The following is a 19,322-nucleotide window of genomic DNA, read 5'->3' on the forward strand; positions in this document are numbered from 1 at the left end:
GCACCCATAATTTTGTAGTAGATGTACAATGACAATAAAGGGCTATTCTATTCTATTCTATTCTATTTGAAAGCAGGCTTGACAAGTGTTGGGTTTTACAATCAGTCAAGGGTTAAAGTGGCCACAACAATTTGTAAAAGCATTTTAATGAGTAATGTTAAGGGGTTCAAATATTGAGGGTGAGTACAAAAACAATGATGGTTCAGAAGAGTTGGTCAAACAACGATTTTAATGAAACACACGCATGGGGAGATGTACACTGCACACACCAGCTGTAGATCTCCGCCCAATAATACACAAGCAGCCGTTTTAAAGCATCAGGGTATGTGTTGCGTTCCCTGGCTAGTCTAGGGGGTTGAAGGGACAAACATAAAGGTGGATAGGGAAGGAGGAGCCAAGATGGTAATTTTAAAAGGTTTATTTAATGCATGTGATGAGATTTGGGTTCAGACTGAGGTATAACTTCACGGAGAGCCAAGGCCAACATAACAAACAAAAACATCCCTGATGTAAAAATAAAATAAACTTACCTAACTCCAAAGAAAACAAAATATACAACCTATAACCATAACCTACCTAACAACACATAAACAGGAGAAAACAGGATGTCAAAACAAAAGGCAGCTCTCCCCTACAAGCAGTCTGAACATGAAAACAAAATGCACATACAAGCCTGCACAGGTATGGCAACCAAAATGGCCAGAGGGCACAGAAACACAGCTCCACAGGCCTTAACTAGTGCTCTGCTGATTAACAATTAGCTGGGCTCTGAGCAGCATCCAATCAGGGCAGAGGAGGTGGAGCCTAGACAAAACAAAGAGTTAGTAGGGAGAAGAGACATCCTCCTGGGGGATGTAACAGTATGTTTTCTGACGCCCCTTCTTTACGTCAAACAAGTACAACACATGCATTTTCAAAACCACAAATGTTCTGTTAGCAACTTTTGACACATTTAAAAAGAACATTCTCTCGTCTCCAGGCCAGGTACATCCTGTTCATCTTCTGACTCTCGCTTATCTCTGGAACATCAGACGCACGTCCTCCAACAAACTGTCACTTACACAGGCACAAAATGCAGTCACAAGCAAAATATGATTAAACTTTCACCTATAAATGAGTCTACCTACGGTGTGCGTGTGTGTGAGTGTCTCACCTCACCAGCTAAAGCTTCTGACCTTTCACCAGAACAGAGGCTCATCCTAATATGTGTAATAACCTAACTGAAACTATATATGTAATATGTTGAATAAATGTTTTAATCAAGAACCACTACTAAAAGCTTAATCAAAAGATATAAATGAATAAAAGATAATAATGAATAACCTGGTTATTCAAATAGCATCATCCAAACAGCTCCTCAAAATAACTTACACTCACACTCTGCTTAGTTTCACTTTCGGGTGCAAAAGCACGCTCTGCAAAAGCATGCAGGTTCCTGTCAGCACTTTGGCTCAGGCTATACTCAGAGTTGAGCCTTTCTTATATAACCCAATATAATCAGCATATATGCATTTAAGATTATAAAAAAAAACATTCAAAAGCATTTAAGATTGTAAATTTAAACTCAACAGTTTAAAGGGGTTTTAACGGCTAATTGGGTGCCAATATGTTTAAACATCTGAATGCAATATCAATGCTGTGGATTATGTTATTAATGCAATGGTAATGATGATAGTCATGAATAATAGCAGTGAAATAATGTCTTTAATCCCACACTTCCTCTCATGACCCTCTTTTATAAAAAGAGGGTCACCACACTTTGCCTGTGTCACTCCTAGGTCAATTCAGCTCCTTCTCTGGGTCCCTGTCTCGTGGAAATCTTCTCCTGTAAAGCATAGAAAACAAACAGCCTCTCTCTGCTACACCTCACTAATCTACTGTGTTCATCTAATGTTCCTTTAATCATTCAAAGTTGTTTCACCATATCATGTTCTGGGCTCTGTCCTTTATATTAACTTTACTTAATCTCAATGCTCTTTATGTGTGTGAGCAACACTTTAAGTTTTATTAAACACACCCAGGGTAAGATATAACCCATCACCATCTAACCATAAAAACAGACAGAGACGTTCCTCTTTCTGTCACTTGTTACTAGGCAAGCTCAAATCCAGTTAGAAGCTAATGAATTTTGGGCCTTTGTCCTGGCAGGTTTATGGATTCTATGTGTTTGTAAGCGTGTGCGGCCTTCTATGCTCTAAGTCAACCTCAATATATCAACTGAGACATAGCGCTCAGCGAAGCTCAAAACCTTGAATAGACTGGGCATCAACTCTCATCAGCACAATCGCAATGTGTATAAAAAAATCATTTCTACGTATATAATCTTCAATATTATTCATTTGGGTCAGTGACACTTTTAACACCCTCTTAAGAAGCTCTCTCCTTCTCTCATCTGATCCTCTCAAGCACGTCCCGCAGTTTCCCTTTAAGTTTTTACAGCAGTATTTTGGTATACAGCTTCTTATGACCACCGGCATTTTATCTTCTAAACAGGATTCCGTTCATTTTAATCCTTTAACATAAACATGAAAATAACAATTTCTGCCTCAGAAGTCATAAAATGATCCAAAAACCCATTTCAAATTAAACCTTAAAGTAATTAAATGTGACAGGTGGATTGATACATAATAATATCACAATAGTTCATTTTTTGTCTGCTGCTTTGCTTCCAGTTGATGCCATGGAGATATTAATGCAAGAAATCAGACAGCAATGTCATTCCACGGTGCTGCCTACACACTCAGCACATCTTTTCTTCCTTCTCATCACTGTCAAGCTCTCCTTGTTTTGAAGTTGCAGTTAATTCTAAAAGCAGCATTTCAAACAGCTCGAGAAATGTTACTAAGCACACAAGCTGTTTCTATGCAGTTTCCCACACAGTCTGTCTGCACACTACAGATACTCGAGATACAGTTGCTGTAACCCGGGAATAAAAACTTGAATACGTAACAATTTGATTCTCATAAAAAAAAGAAAGAGGACAACATTTCATAAAGTGTACATTTAAGACTTACATGATGTCTGGTTACTACATTATGAAATGTTTTGGTTAAAAAATAATAATAATTTTGTCTTTTTCCAGTGTGGGAGAACAGTCTGTTGTAGTCTGTTGGACAGTCTGGTGCAGGCTAAACTGGGTAGCTGTAATGAGCTATGCTAAAATTGCTGTCAGGCACACTGTGGTGTTGATGGTCACTCTCAGCTTTGGTCAAGGTCAATTTTAATTTAGGCTGATGATGATTTTAGTATAACTTGCCACCTTTCCACTAGTTACACAGTCTGGATGTTAAAAAGCCACAGTGGCTCATCTGACACCTGCTCGTACACCTGATCTGCTTATGTACTGGAGAAAGCAGTTATGGAAATCCACAAAGACCAGTAAAGCCTCGGCAGCACAGCTCCCCTCAGCCTGTCAACAAACCTACAAACTCACAACACAAATGCACCAGTTCCACTACCTGCCAGATCCCACTTCAATCTTTAACCCCCCCCCCATTCGCTCAGCAGACCATCAATAAATCTGACTGGTTGAGCTGTGAGATGAATGAGTATGAGGTATGGAGGTTTGACTAGTGTCCAAGCAGTATTTTGATATTAGCATTTTTGACAGGGTAAAGAAATATTCCAGTTAAACAATCAGTATTGCTGAAAGTGGTTAAATATTTCCACTTTCATATGAAGAACCACTATTTCACTCACACGTCACATTAGTATCTAATACCAGATGCAGGAAATGGGCTAGACCTCTCCTACTTAAATGCTTACACATGTATGTTCACTGACACATAACAATTTGTGTCAGTGAACATGAAAAAGAAATTCAATTTTTGTGACTTTTTCACAAATAAGGAAAAGGATGCTAGGTGTACTTGAAGTACTATGAAGGTGGTTGAGCTGGAGTGTCTGTTTATAAAAGACGCTCAATGTCTTGGTTTATTCTTTGCAGTTATGATACTTGGCACATTATTACATTTAAAATATCAATAATCAGTCCAAAAATATTCCACTAGGTAGGATAAAAGGTACCAACTGGTGGGCCCTAAGCTATATACATATATATATATAAATTTAAAATTGTTTGTAAATGCATGATATTTGCATCATAGCTTGAGTGTATACTTTTGCAGTATTATATAATGTGAATAATAAGCACGATCAGCGCTTCATTACTAATACGATTATGTTCACATGATAGATTTGGCTTTAATATGTTAAGCTGCGCTTTCATTTCTCTTGCTGTGGTAATCGTGTTCTGGTATTCTGGTACAGTGTCTTCCTCTAACAGATTTTCGCATTTCGGGTGACAGCCATCCCATTGTTGTAACGAGTTCCTGTAACTGAATCAGCCAAGTAGTGGGGATAAGCTTGTCAAGCCTCTGTCGCTTCTCACACATCCACACAGCACAGTGGAGCAACGGATACAATCCACACATGCCAACAGCTCAGCGCGTGTTTAAGCAAACTTTGCTGTGTTCTTTGAGCCCGAGCTGTGGTGAGCAACACTGAGGAAGGATCCACAAAAAGGATATGAATTTGATAAATGCGTGACTATGAGAATACATGAATATGTGTTAGATTGTGCTCTATCTGAAGCTGAACTGTGGCCTGCTGCTTCTTTCTGTATGATTAAAGACCATCTCAAAGTTTGTAACAGTGCTGACAAGATACCCAGAAAGATGACATTAATCTAACTCTTCTTGCTTTAATCACTATTTAAGGGAACACGCTGCAACCCTGAGACAAGCTCGCTGCTGTCAGATTAAAACCTCATATAGCCAGGAATATTTCTGGCCTAATTTAATCTTCAAGTCACAATTTAAATTCAAGTCTGAATGTGACGTCAAACAAAACATCAAGTGTAAGACCTTTATATAATCTAAGGAAGCTATATATATATATACATATATATGTATATATACATACATATCTCCAAAAGTTGAATCTGTTCATCTGGACGTAGCGTTTTCAGTGGGAGAAACGTTTCGTCACTCATCCAGGTGACTTCTTCAGTCTCAGCTGACTGCAGGTTTACCCAAACCTTATAAACAGTACATTTGCATAATGACTGAAACCAGCCCACTGAAGGAACAATGGGCTGGGAGGTCAGTTCCTTAATCATAATTACGCAAATTCCCATGACCATTGATCAACAACCACTGACCAAAACCCACTGATCAAAGAACACTGATCAATGGCCATGAGTCCCATTCACAGAGAGTTGGGGAATGTCTGCAATCACAGCGTTGTAAGATGGTGACAGATGTACCCTTAGGCCCCCTCCTCGATTCAGAGATGGTCTTTCCCTTTTCACGTAAATGTCCTCCTTGACTCCGCGCTCAAACCAGCGTTCTTCCCTGTCCAGGATGTGTACATCCTCATCATTGAAAGAGTATCCACTGGCCTGTAGGTGTAAATAAACTGCAGAGTCCTGGCCTGATGAGGTGTGGGCTGGTTTCAGTCATTATGCAAATGTCCTGTTTATAAGGTTTGGGGAAACCTGCAGTCAGCTGAGACTGAAGAAGTCACTTGGATGAGTGACGAAACGTTTCTCCCACAAAACACTACGTCCAGATGAACAGATTCAACTTTTGGAGATTTACTTACCTGGATGATTGAGAATGCATCAAGATATATATACATATATATATTTGAACATACTTGTTAAAAACATTAAGCCTGAACACAAAGAACTTGTTATGCGTACAGAGGTTTAGTGCTTTTGATGGCTGTGTTTGCCAATAAACAAATTACAGAGCGTGAGGGGGGGATTCACCCTAAATCTAGGCAACTGAGATGATGGAATTCAGGTTTAACTAAACTTGTCCACAAAATCTGGCCAGAACTACATAAAAAACTGTGGTATCACTGCAATTCTGATATTATAGTAAAACATTTTACACTTTGGTTCCAGGGACCTGGGTCTAATGACCCAGGGTCCATGAGCAGTTTTGGACTTGTTAAATGTTGCCGTGGCATGTAATTGTGTATATTTGCTGGTTTGTGGTGCTTGTGTCCCTTGTTTCCAGGCCACACCTGAGGAGGATGATCACACACACCTGCAGCTGATCAGGATCGTCAGGGGAGCTACATAGTACTGTGGCTGAGCGCTCCTCGACGCTGGATTGTTGTGTGACTACCCGTCAGTGTTTTATCAGTAAGTGTTAGTCTGTCGCTATTTAGGTGTGTGCTAACGGCTGCCTCTGTGGCTTTTCCAGCAGGAGTGGGGGAAGGAGAGGGCAGTGAGCACGAGTATCATGGGAGGAAGACACAGAACGGGAATCGGGGCTCATGGGGATTCGTTGTTGTGTAATTATTTACTACACTGTAAATAAAGCCACTGTCAGCATCCAAGAGTCCAGCATTTGGGTCCTCTTTCCCCACAACCCCACGGTCTGCCAGCATAGCTGTGACAATTGGTCTAAGTACCCTTACTACCCTAATCTAATCCTAGTTCTATATTTTTAAGCAAAACAAAACTAGTTTTGGGGGAAATAAACATAAATAGTCTCCATGTATCCCTCTTTTTAAAATGAAAATAAAATATATCTTGTTAATTGGTACAAATCGGAGGTAATGCCTATGTCAGGACACTGTCCTCATACTTTATTTAAACCGTGGGAATTTTGGTGGTCCATGAATGGTCTGAGGTATTTGGGGATACAAATTACCTTGGATTACACTAATATGGTTAGAGCAAATATGGAGCCAATGCTTGAAAGAATAAAAACGGAATTTGGTAGATGGTCCAGAGTGCGTCTCACAATATGGGGTAAAATTAGCTGTATTAAGATGATGACTGCACCCATGATCTATTATATTTTATCTAATATTCCATTACACATTCCAGATAAGTAATTCAAAGATCTAGTTTCTTTGATCCAGCAGTTCCTTTGGGGTAGCTCACCACATCGTTTGAGTAGTAAGAAACTTCAAGCATGTCCAAAGCGAGGAGGATTTTCATTCCCTAACTTTAAATGGTATTATTGGGTGATGAATGTGAAACAGGTATCACTTCTAAGATTTATCGTTTATTGCAAGATCAGTTAGCTGACCCTCTCCTTAAAGTTAAGGGCTATTGGGCCCAGGACCTAGCACTGGACATATCTTCAGTTGAATGGGACTCACGTCTCCATAATGTTAATACTATGTATAAAGAAATAGGTAGTAGATTTATCGAACTTAAGATAATTCATAGGTGGCATCGAACACCCCAACAACTGTATAAATGGAACTTGGCCCCCACAGACGGGAGATGTGACGGTCAAAATGCTTCGATTTTACATATCTTATGGAGCTGTTCGGCACTTTGGGACTGGTGGGAAAACATAATGGAAGTCATTTTCAGAGTTTGGAAAAGAAGATTTGGTATCTCACCAAAATTGTCCATACTTGGTATGAATACAGAACTTTCTGATGGAGACTTTTCCTGCTATACAAAAAAAATGGATTATCCTGGCTCTTACTACGGCAAAACGGGTCTCGTTAAGACATTGGCGGAAAAAGAACCCCCCTCCCTAATGACAATGGTTAAGTTGGCATCTTACAAAAAAGTGACTTAGTTTCTATTAGTGTCTATTAGATAAATTGTATCAATATAATTGTATTTGGTCCCCATTCACTTGCTGGCTTTCTGTAACTTAAGGGGCAGAGGGGTAATGAGAGAGTGGTTGGTGTGCGAAGAAAGAATATGATAACTTTTTTTTCTTTTTGTTTTCTCTTTTTGTTATTGAAACTCAAATTAGATTAAAAGTCAGTATTTGATACGGTCACCTTTATTCCTCAGTGCAGACCAAACTAACCTGGGCAAACTTTCTTGTAATTTCCATGATACAGTGGGCGTGTGTGAGTGTGCATATGGTTGTTTAATAAAAGTGTTAATATATGTGTTACTATTCTTTATGACAAGCCTCATTCACTGTAAGTCCAATGGTGCTGTGGACTAGTCCATTTACCATTTTGTCCCATCAGCCATCTGGGTCTGGGTTCTGGAGAAGCCAATCCATGTTCCAACATGTGTTTTGCGAGGTGTGCTTTCACTGCATTGGCCGTGTGTTTGGGATCACTGTCATGCTGAAAAATGAATCTGTTGCCAATTAGATGCTTTCCAGATACTATTGGATGGTATTTTTCCTCTCTCCTCACCTACTCTGTATAAACTGATGATGGTTTGAACCAAACCTGGTTTCATCACTCCAAGACCTGTCATCACTGATTCTTGTGCAATTTAGCATACCTCAGGTTTCACCCCCATTTTGCCTGTGGATACATTTAGCTATTACTCATTTTTACTACGGTCTCAATAGAACACATGATAGAGCAGAAAAGGACAAAATTTCAAATGTTAACAAAAAAAGAATTAAATTGATTGAAAATAATTGATTGTAAGAATATTTTTATCCTTTGATATAAAATAGAAATGTAGTTCCAGTGATTCCCAGTTTCTGGCTTTATGGTATCCTGGTAAGCCCAATAAGTGATTTTAAAACTGAGTATAATGGCTTAGTGACAACCTTATTAAAACCTCTTCATCCTAATTTAGTAATGCGCTTAGGGCTCGTGAGCCGTCCATTGAGTTAAACGGTAACGTCACTCGCTGCTGTCATGAGAAATTATGACTGACACACCAATAAGGCAGCCATAACTGTCAGCTGTCTAATCATCAAAAACCATGACTGTTATCCAACACAGAGACAAACGCATATGTGGACTGAGAGAAAAGCAAGCATTAAACACTCACATTCATGATGATTTTAATTAAGCATAAGCTCACAGAATTTTGTAAAAGCCTTTACAGTTTTATTCCTTTATGTATCCATGTTCTTCACAGACCTTAGAGAGTTAAGAAAGTCTTCATAAACATAATAACTATAATCTTTTTATCCATGTGTTACTAACACAGCTGTTAAAGCAAATGATGCCTTTTAGTTACAGCAAGAAAAACATTAACAGATAGAAATATTAGCACTTTACTACCTTATCTCTTTTCACTCTGCTCGCTCTGAGACACAGCTGATGAAAATTTGGTGGCACCAACTGAGACGTAAAATCTCCAGCTGCTTAAAAATCACAATTTTGTTCAAACCTAGAATCTGCGATGAAACAACTTTTAATTCTCTCGTTTTTTCACTTTAAATCATAACCAACAAGATTTATTGACCCTCAGCCGAGTAGTTGTTTGGTTAAATGGAATGACTTTCTGCGACTTGGAAAAGTATGCCTACATGTGGCGCACCAGTGGTTTCCTTCCATTTATTCAAATGCTTGGGTTTTTTTGGCCCACTGGTTAAATTACTAACTTCACTGGGCTTTGACAAACACTCATGTCAAAACATTCATAATACAGTCATGTTATACTCTGTGGGATTTAAACCACACGACTCAAAACAAAAACAGGACGTACAGGTGCTGGAATGAGATGCATATTCATAAACCAAGCAAGACAAAAAGATTGAAGCAGAGGAGGAAATTAATTGGCTCACTGTGCCTTTTTTAAATGCAGCATAATTTGACTTTATTAGATTTTCTTTGAGAGAAATGAAATTGAGATTTCCCCGTTGGAGCCAATGTTCCTGCATGTAGAGTCATTCTAGGTAATAATGGCAGTGAAAATAGATTTTTTATTTGACTCTTTTACTAAGTCTCTCGTGCTTGTGTTTATGAGTAAAATTAGTTTCATTCCTCTTACTCTGCCAAATCTAAAGCTGTTTCCACAAAAAGAGAATCACTGAAAAATTGATTATAAATTGGCTTTGTATTTTTGTGCCACACTTTCTGGAGCCTGTCCTAGCAGTCACAGGGTAAGAGACAGGGTCACTGCAGGGCTAGCACAGAAACACGTTTCCTTTTTTAATGATGATTTTTCTCTTTGTTGTTGTTTTTTCATTGAGTAGCTAAAAAGTAAAAGAACATAATTACAAAAGTGAAGCTGTAAATACACGAACTTCTCTGTTGTGTGTGTCAGGGTGAGCACGAACTCTGCTTCCCCTCCCAGTAATAGATGTGGTTGCACCAGTCTCCATTGGCACACCTGATTCTCATCTCCAGCAGTATTTAATCCAGACGGTGTGACCATCTGTATGCTTGCATCCGTCCACAGCCCGCCATTTCATTTTGCATAAATTCATCCATCCAAGTTTGTGTGTTTTCTTACTTCTGACCAGATGCAGCTTTCTGCATCAACCTTACATTATTCTTATACTTATCATCACGCTGTGTTTATGTGCTAAAAGAGAAATAATTTCTTTGTAAGTAAAATTTTGACTTTGTTCTCAAAATGATTATTAATATAGTTTTTCTTAATGTGGCCCTAACACTACTATCCTCCACGTTGAAATATGAAATCACTGTCCTCTCTGTGCGACACCACATGAGACTCAAAACTGGATTAAACTGGATTTGGATCTATGCTTCATACACTGTAAACACAAACCTTAGAAAAGAACACTGGGTTCATAAATCGGAGATCCTTTGAGCTAAATCATTTTCTGCTGATTCAAAATGTTGTCATATCAACTTTTGAGATTGTTTAGTTTCAAAAGCACATTTTCAAATAAGCACATTGTACAAATTGTCTTTTTTATTTTCACACTGGTGGAAGTGATACAGGAAAATGTTCGAGACCCACAACCTCAAAGGTTGAAGTATCAATACACATCCTACTGTGTTTCCAGCTGCCAGGTCCTCTTACTATTTCCATATAAAACAAGGTGTTACTGACATTTTATCATCTTCTCCTTTTTCTGATGTAGTACGACGGTGTGTACACATATCTACATTTCTGGCTGTTTGTGTCTCTCTCGACCTTTTTAACAGGAAAACGGTCGGAAGCACTTCCTCTTTGCCAGTCATACAGCTTTAGTCAAGTGACCAGAGGGTAATGGCATTTATATCAAGACCGATTTATTGAGCAATAGACCCTGTGTGTTCAGCATATACATAAATAGATTGAGGGTTAGCTTCATAACAACTGACATCAAGGGGCCAAAAGTGCAGCACACAACACTGGAGACAAAAGAAAATATATTTCTCAAAGTTGATGGGATATGTGATTGCATAGACATTTAGTTCGATAGTGGAGTGGCCCTGGGAAGATAAAACGGTCATTTATTTTTTAAATAGGTGAGAAGATGTGAGTTGTGTTACAGAGAAAAAAAAAAATAGCAGGTTCCTGTCCTAGGTATATGACCAAATGTACAAATGGGAGTTTCATAAAGTCTGTTTTCTCAGTATGTGAATTATTCTGATTTTGTGAGATTTTGACTCATAAAGATGCAAATTTCTATGAGAATTTCCATCAAAGTTACCAAAAGTCTGCCCAGGCCCTCCAGCCTCCAGCTGACAGCAAAGAACCATTGTGTATGTAGGTATTTATATATTTTTTAACTTACAGTAAAATGGTTAGAAAAATAAAAATGACAAAGTGGCACTTCTGTAAAACTACCATTTGTGAGAGCTTCATGCAGAAAATTCAAAGGGATCATGGAGTGAGTGAAAGTGGATAATACAGTGGAAGACACTTGTCACTAATGGCCTTATTGACTCACCCTCCAGGTACACATTTGAATGCTTTTTGGCATGTCGACTGGAGAGTCTTGAAAAACATCTAAAGAAAGGAAGAAAGTGCTTTTTTTAAACAGGAAAATTGTTGCAGTTGTTGCAGTCACAAGAAATATATTCTACAATTAACTCTTCAGTTTTGCAGTTAAGGCTTTTTGTTGAGTGAACAAAGGCTGATTTAATGGCTCCAGTAGGATTATAGGTAAAAGCTATAATGAAGTTGCTAACTAATTCTGACCCTCAAATAAGCTACTTTAGATATTCTAGAGTGCAAACTTAGAGCACACTCTGATTAATGTGAAATATGCAAAAGCATGCTTTGAGTTTTTACAGACTAAACCTGGAGTCATTATGAAGGGTAAAACATGCAGATTAGCATATGATGTAATTGTCTCTTGCCTTGAGGGACAGCTGGTAATACACAAGGTAGAAGTAGGACTGCCTCGGCTCTGTGTGACTCAGTATCACTGTGCAATGCAGGGCTTCTAAAGAGCCCTACCAGCTGTACACAAGGTATACAATGTACACTTACACTTACCTGCCACTTTGTTAGGTATGCCTCTTCAGGTGTTCATTAACACAAATATCTAATCAACGAGCTGCACGACAGCAATTCACTTTATTTAGGCATAAAGACATGACCTGCTGAAAGTCAAACTGAGTATCCAAATGGAAAAGAAAACATACCTGGTTATTGGTGCCAGTTTGTCTACACTATTTTCTGCTATTGTTGCTAATATGTTAATATTAGCTTCATTTTGGGGCTCCTAAGTACCAAAAGAGTGTCATATAAAACACCACAGCCTGGCTGTTGTTGCTGACCATATCCCTTTCTGACCACAGTGTACCAATCTTCTGATGGCTGCTTCCAGCAGGATAACATGCCAACTCACAAAGCTCAGATCATCACCAACTTGTTTCTTAAACATGATAATGAGCTGTAAAGATGCCCCTGAGACAATCCAGCACATAACAGCAGGGTGCAAGATGCTAGCAGGCAGGGCATACATGGAACGCCATAACCAAGTGGCTGATATAGTGTACAGGAACATCTGTGCCGAGTATGGCCTGGAAGTCCTGAGGTCAAAATGGGAGACGCCTCCTAGGCTGGTGGAGAATGACCGAGCTAAGATCCTGTAGGACTTCCACACAGAAAATCAGTCAGCTCTCTGGACTGATTTCTGTGTCTTATCAGATGTGGTCCCAGCTCTGCCAACAACAAACTGGCATCCTGAAATATAAGCGCAGCCGTGAAACAGCTTCAACTCCTGGATCAAACCATGAAATTCTCTACAACTTCTTTCTGGTGAGACTCCGATGAACCCAGAGTCTCTGTTTCTTTAGAAACATGTTGATGTCAACATCATTTTTTTTCACACTTTGTATTTTTAAAACACATTTTGCACAAAAACACAACATGTGTAATGTGTATGTAGGTTACATGTATAGGTTCAGATCCAGAAAATTAAATTTCATTTTTATATCTCTTTTTCCAACATGCTGTACTATGTGAATTTAATGCACCTTTTCAGAGTAAAAAAAAGTGAAAAACATAAGTACCACTGTATTGTGAGCAGTGAGTTATTAGTGTTATGGAGATCTACCACTGAAGGGCCTGTCTTATAAAATAGCTGCCATTTTCAGTGGGTAAATTCACATTTTGGTGGACATGGCCCCTTTTATTTAGAGGCATTATTGTCTCTCCAAATGGCTGAAATCAAGAGCCTGTCTAGTACTACCGTTAGTAAAATAGCTCATTAGATAGCACTGTGGTCTTTACTGGCTCAGTTGTTTATTTTGACATGTTAGCAGAGTTTCAGATAAGAAACCATTTTATTATCTAAAGAACAGAACTGGAAGTAGGCTTTACTTTCATACATCAGTCTGAAAAGATTCGATGTAATTTTGATCAAAATCCATTCGTTTTGTATCTACCAGCTGTACTGCAGTGTCTCCAGTCTTTGCCTCTAATTAGATTCATATTAAATACCCACCATGCTGTGTGCTATAAATGATGTTGAAATTTGCCCCTCACAGAAAAAGTAATCACCGTGTTGCTGCAGCGCACACAAAAAGCACAGCATAGTCAACTGAGACTGTAAATTGTATTTGCACTGAATAGTTTTTGCATAGCACGGGAATTTAAATTCACTTACGCTTTGCGGTCGAGATCATTTGATCAAGGTTAGCACAGATGTACAAAAATTTGACAGATGGAACGAGAATTATGAAGTAGACTGGGAGTAGGAAAGGAAACCTGAGAAAACTGTTTTATATAGCACGCAACATATCTCTAAATTAAAATATTCAAAGAAAAGCAATGTACAAATTCACCACAGATGAAGAAATGCATATTCAAAGATAGGCTCAGTGTTCTCTTGTGTATTTTAGAAACAACAGAGCAGAGTGAGCATCCATAGGGCCAGATGGCAGAAAAAGCAACATCATTATTCAGACCATTACCTCAGCTAATTGAGGCACTCAACACTCACACACACACTTTCACAAATCACATATGCATTCACACGTGTACATAGCTTCATCAGCTTCATACAACTCTATCACAAACCTGCACACAGTTATATTGGCTAAACCTCAGTTACAGACGTGCTGTTTGTGGATTTGTCATATACCTTACATTAAGCTAGGTGTATTTACAGAATCCTGTATTCATGCAGGGCACATAAATGTTCTTGTATAATCATTTTAGGTAAATGAAAGGAAATCTGACCAAGAGGTTGCCAAGTGTTATGTCTTACAGTTTATCATGGATGCTATAACAAGTCACAATTTAAATGAACTTTTTAATTATTATTAAAATTTACCAGAGGTGTGGACTCGAGTCACATGACTTGGACTCGAGTCAGACTCAAGTCATTAATTTTATGACTTTAGACTTGACTTGAAAAAATGTTCTAAGACTTGTGACTTGACTTGGACTTTTACACCAGTGACCTGGGACTTGAATTGGACTTGAACCGGTTTACTTGAAAAAACTTGATATTTCACCCCAAATCTAAAATTTAACATACATATTATATAGAAAGTGTGCACCATTAATTCAATTCATTCATTCATTTATTCAAACCACACTCCGTATGTATGTGTGCGTGAGCTGTAGCACAGCCAATCAAATTAACCAGATTTTTTCCAAAAAAAAAAAAAAAACGCTCAAAAATGCTGCGAGTAGTTCTTTTTTTTCAGGTACATAAACAATGAAGTAGTCAACAAAAAACTGAAACGCAATATGCAAAACATGCAAGAAGAGAATGAGAGACAGAGATGGAACAACTTCCAACTTTGTCCGATAGTTGAAGTTGCATAAAGAATGGTAGGTGATGCTTCTCTTTTGCTACGATGAGACAGCTGACTTCATCTAACTACCAAATGTTGTCCAGTTTAATTAAGTTTAACTGAGCTGCATTTTATAGAGGTGCAATTTCACAATTTGTGTATATTTTCTAAGTTCAGTATTTCATCATGTGTTGAGAAAAACAGATTTAAAAATTACATGGTCTAATATTTACATTTAGCATTTAACTGCAACATTCTTTTTTTCTTTCTTTTTTTTTAAAGACTCGAAAGGACTTGAAATTCAAAGTTTCAGACTTGTGACTTTACTCGGACTTTTACACCAGTGACTTGAGACTCGACTCTGACTTGCCTGATATTACTTGAGACTTGCAAAACAATGACTTGGTCCCACCTCTGAAATTTACTTAAAAAACCCCAAAATTACACTTTTCAAGTTGTTTCAGTGTTACACAAAATGTCCAATGCTGCAATAAAATCAGAACAGTTAACATGTGGAACACTCCCGCCATCTTTATCATTTGTTAGACGGGGTTATAAAAGTCACTCTTTTTTTCACCCTTCTTCTAATAATGCTGTTTCTTCTCCATTGTTTAACAGGATTACTTCTTGTAAAAACATATTTGTAAGATACCCAATTTAAAAAAATTAGCTTTAGAAAGTCTTTGGAAAGTCTGGAACCCTCTCACATCTAAAGGAGTCTTTTCAAAGTCTGCTAGTCTATGGTAGGCATTAGTGCAAAACATAACAGAAGTTTAATCATAATAAACGTAACTGGTATTCTTTGTTATGGTCAAAAGCATCCTTCCATCCATTTTCTTCTGCTCCTCCAGTTCAGTTTCATGGGAGGTACTGGAGACTATCCCAGCTGTCATGGGGAGAGAGGTGGGGTACACCCTGGATAGGCTGCCAGTCTGTTTCAGGGCCCAAAAGAAACCAGTATGGACAATGGTTTTGTTGATGAGAACAGAAAGGAGTGGTGGGGGTGCTAAGAGGTGTACTAACCCACTTCACACAAGGAAAATACAACAGTGAGTTATCATGTGGTTAATTCTGATTGTCAAACAGTTTCACTCAGACTGAGGACTGACTATCCCCCCCATATCTCGGTATATGCAACAGCAAGGACAATCTCAACTAGTCTGACCAACCACTACTGAATCCCCGCAGGGCTGGGTTTTCAGCCCCCTACTGTATGCCTGTACAGTACGCCCTATAACCGAGTCGCTTTCAGTTCCTGCTTTTTGTAATGGTCTACTTCACTTTCACAAGAAATGCATTGATATTAAAAATAGCAGTGATGTATAGATGAGTACTGGGAGTTTGCAAGCAGTGAAAAACAAACTGTGATGCAGGAACAGCGAGTGCATTATGTGCAACAGAGGTCAACAAGAGAACCTGAAGGCTTTTATTATAAAACAGCAGCAATGGAAATGATGAGTGGCTCACTACATGCAATACACTAGATAGATAGATAGATAGATAGAGTCATAGAACATATCATTAAATTTGCTCTCATTAAATGTGAATCTGGTAAATATTTAGGACTTAACAGAGAAGTGACTTCCTCATAGATTTTATTCCAACGATGTCCGGGGCAGACCTCCTCGACTGCAAAAAGAAGTCAGGATACATAAAAATCCTTCTCCATGACATCAGCAAACATATTTCTGATGAGATTTGGTCAGTCTCTAGAGAAAAGTCATACTGAATACAAAATGAACCTGATCTGGTAATTTATGGTCCCCATTAGAGTCAAACAGAATAGAATTTAGCCTTTCCTGTGATTGATACGTCACTACCATTTGACCGTGCGGTGTCCTTCACTTTTCCATTTGAATGGGTTCACTCACTTTGGCATTGCATTTTTTCTGTTAGGATCTTTTCCATTTGGACTTTGCAAACATGCAGTGCTTTAAAAAGCAGTGGCTTAACCAAACCCAAACCCCACCTGTAACCCAGATGGGTCACTAATGACCTGGTGGATGTTAAGGGTTAAAGAATAGTCACTGATGCATGCTAAAGTACATAGTTGAACACTAGACTGGTGAGTCATTACTTAGAAACACTTTTGGATTTAATTATAGTCAAGCTTTAGCCAGATTTATGAAACCATTCCTTCAAACTAACAGTGAGCCATTAAAGCACCAGACTCACCTGTAAATTACTCTCACCTAAAAGCAAACCCTGACCATGAGACAGGGCAAAAGTTCAAATGTCACTATCTTTATCTACAACCTGATACTATAGTAGATTTGTTTTAAAACTCTAACAGTTAAGAATATTTTACACAAGTTGAAGAAACTCTCAAAAGACAATAAACAAGGTAAGGATGAGAATTTTGGATGCTGCTAGTGATGTGAACAGCTCGAGATACTTCAAACTGCCATGTTTTATGCATGAGAGCCTGGATAACAAATACGAGCTGAAGTAGAAAAACACAAAAATAAGAGACTGAGAGGAAACAGTAGAATCCTACAAGTTGGCAGAAATCAACAGTGCAAGCTTCCCAGACTCAGAGAAAGCAAGACAACTTCTTAAAAACATGTTCCCAGTGGAGCCATGTTCAGAGAGGATGCTTAGAAAGACAGCAGATCTGATTTACTGTGCACTCTTCTCTCACTCCTCGCCTCTGTCTTATTCTCCCTCCTCTCTTCAAATCCATCATACTGCTTTGCTCCCTGTTAGGACTAAATGTGTTGATATGCCAGCAATACCTGACTGTAATTTGTAAACAATAGTAAGTATTCCTGTTGGAGCGATACTCTTCATAAACACAACATCTAATCAGCCAAGCAAATGGGGAAAGAAAGAGGCAGGGAGGAAGAAAAACACATGCCTGAAAACATCTTGTACTTGAACAATGTAAAAATGTTCTCCTCGAAGCAAAATTCTTTTAGTAACTCGTGGTGGAAATGAACTGGGACTGTTTAAACTGGAAGGTGGGACTGGTGGAGAATGTATCTGTGGGCTGGCTCAGTGTGGAAAAGGCTGTTTCTGCTTAGACTGCTGCTTCTGTGATCCTGGCTCAGGTAAGTGGTAGAAAATGAACAGTTAGATTGGAGGATACTTCAGCGTCTTCCATCCTGTACATGAAGTCCAACATGACTGTGTTCAGTTGCAGCCTCTGACAGCAGTGCTGGTTCTGTTCTGCAGCCTCGGTGAACTCGGCCTACAAACACATAAATGAACCAGCTGCTGCATGTTCTGGTTAAAGTGGTGCTCCACCTCACAGGTCTCCAGTGACTTCCAGATGCAAGACAGGAGCCTGGAGTAAGTTTGAGTGTGGGACGAGTCCTTTTTGGTTAAGCAGCTGAGTTATATTGCTATTGGCTTAGAGAGGTGGCTCATACAAATGCCAAAGAGTGTAACTTAAACCTGCTCTACACACAGCATGCGGTTGGTCAGAACTGCAAGAACCTTTAACCTACGTTTGTACTGTTGCACTTCATTTATCCAACATGCTGTGTGGAAATGTACAGTACTGCTGAAGCTTACTTATAGCTTACTTCATTGAAGTGAAGTAAGCTATAAGATTTCAATAACCAACACATCGTGCCAAGATGTAAAGATCGTCAATCTGGAAAAGGTAAAAAGTCATTTCTGTCATGATCCCTGTGTCTTCCTGGCATTCTGATTCGGGATCATGTTGTTGTTGTTTCTCTCTCTCTGCTCTGACTCGTCTCTGCCGGGGAAGAACTCGTTACCTGTTCCCGCCCCTGTGACTGATCATCTCACCTGCGGCTCATTAACCTGACTCCTCCGGCCGCTACTTAAGGCTCAGTGTTTCTCATGGCTGGATGGTTCTACTACTAGCGTCAGTGTAGCCCCGGCTCTCTCCTACTCGTGTGATCTCTTTACCTTCATCGTTACTGGATTCTAATTGCCTGTCCAGATTTCCCTGGATCTGTCCCTGTTTCCTCCCTGGATACCTGAGCATGAGTTTGGAAGATCATGTGTGTTTCTGGCAGTGTGGGGTGCACAGACGAGGAGCGTGGCTGTGTGACAGCAGCGGAGTGTGGTGTGTGCTTTTTCCTTCCACGTGGACTCCTGGAGCCCCTTTTCCTCTCACATTGTACATAGCACTTGGTAATGGTTGTAAGTAAACCTTTGCCTTCTAATTCCAAGCTCACAGAGTCCTGCGCTTGAGTCCATTCGCTTTGTGACAGATTCTCAAACAGAAAAAAATTAAACAGTTGTGAACATTCCCAGGAGTGGCTCCTTATCTTTGTGTAATATTAAAATTTGTTTGATGATCTCACTCGTGAGTGAGACGAATGGGGGGGAAAAAAACAAAAAATCACCAAAACACTGTTTCAGAGCCCAAAGCTCCCTGTAGAAGCAACCTGAGAGTTTCTCAAGGTAAGGAAACGGGATACCGTTAGTGGCTATTTCAATGACTTGATGCTTTTCAGTTACAGAATAAGTCAAAGACAGCCTACAGTGAAGGCCTG

Source organism: Oreochromis aureus, linkage group 2, assembly GCF_013358895.1.
Source record: "Oreochromis aureus strain Israel breed Guangdong linkage group 2, ZZ_aureus, whole genome shotgun sequence".
Taxonomy (NCBI): domain Eukaryota; kingdom Metazoa; phylum Chordata; class Actinopteri; order Cichliformes; family Cichlidae; genus Oreochromis; species Oreochromis aureus.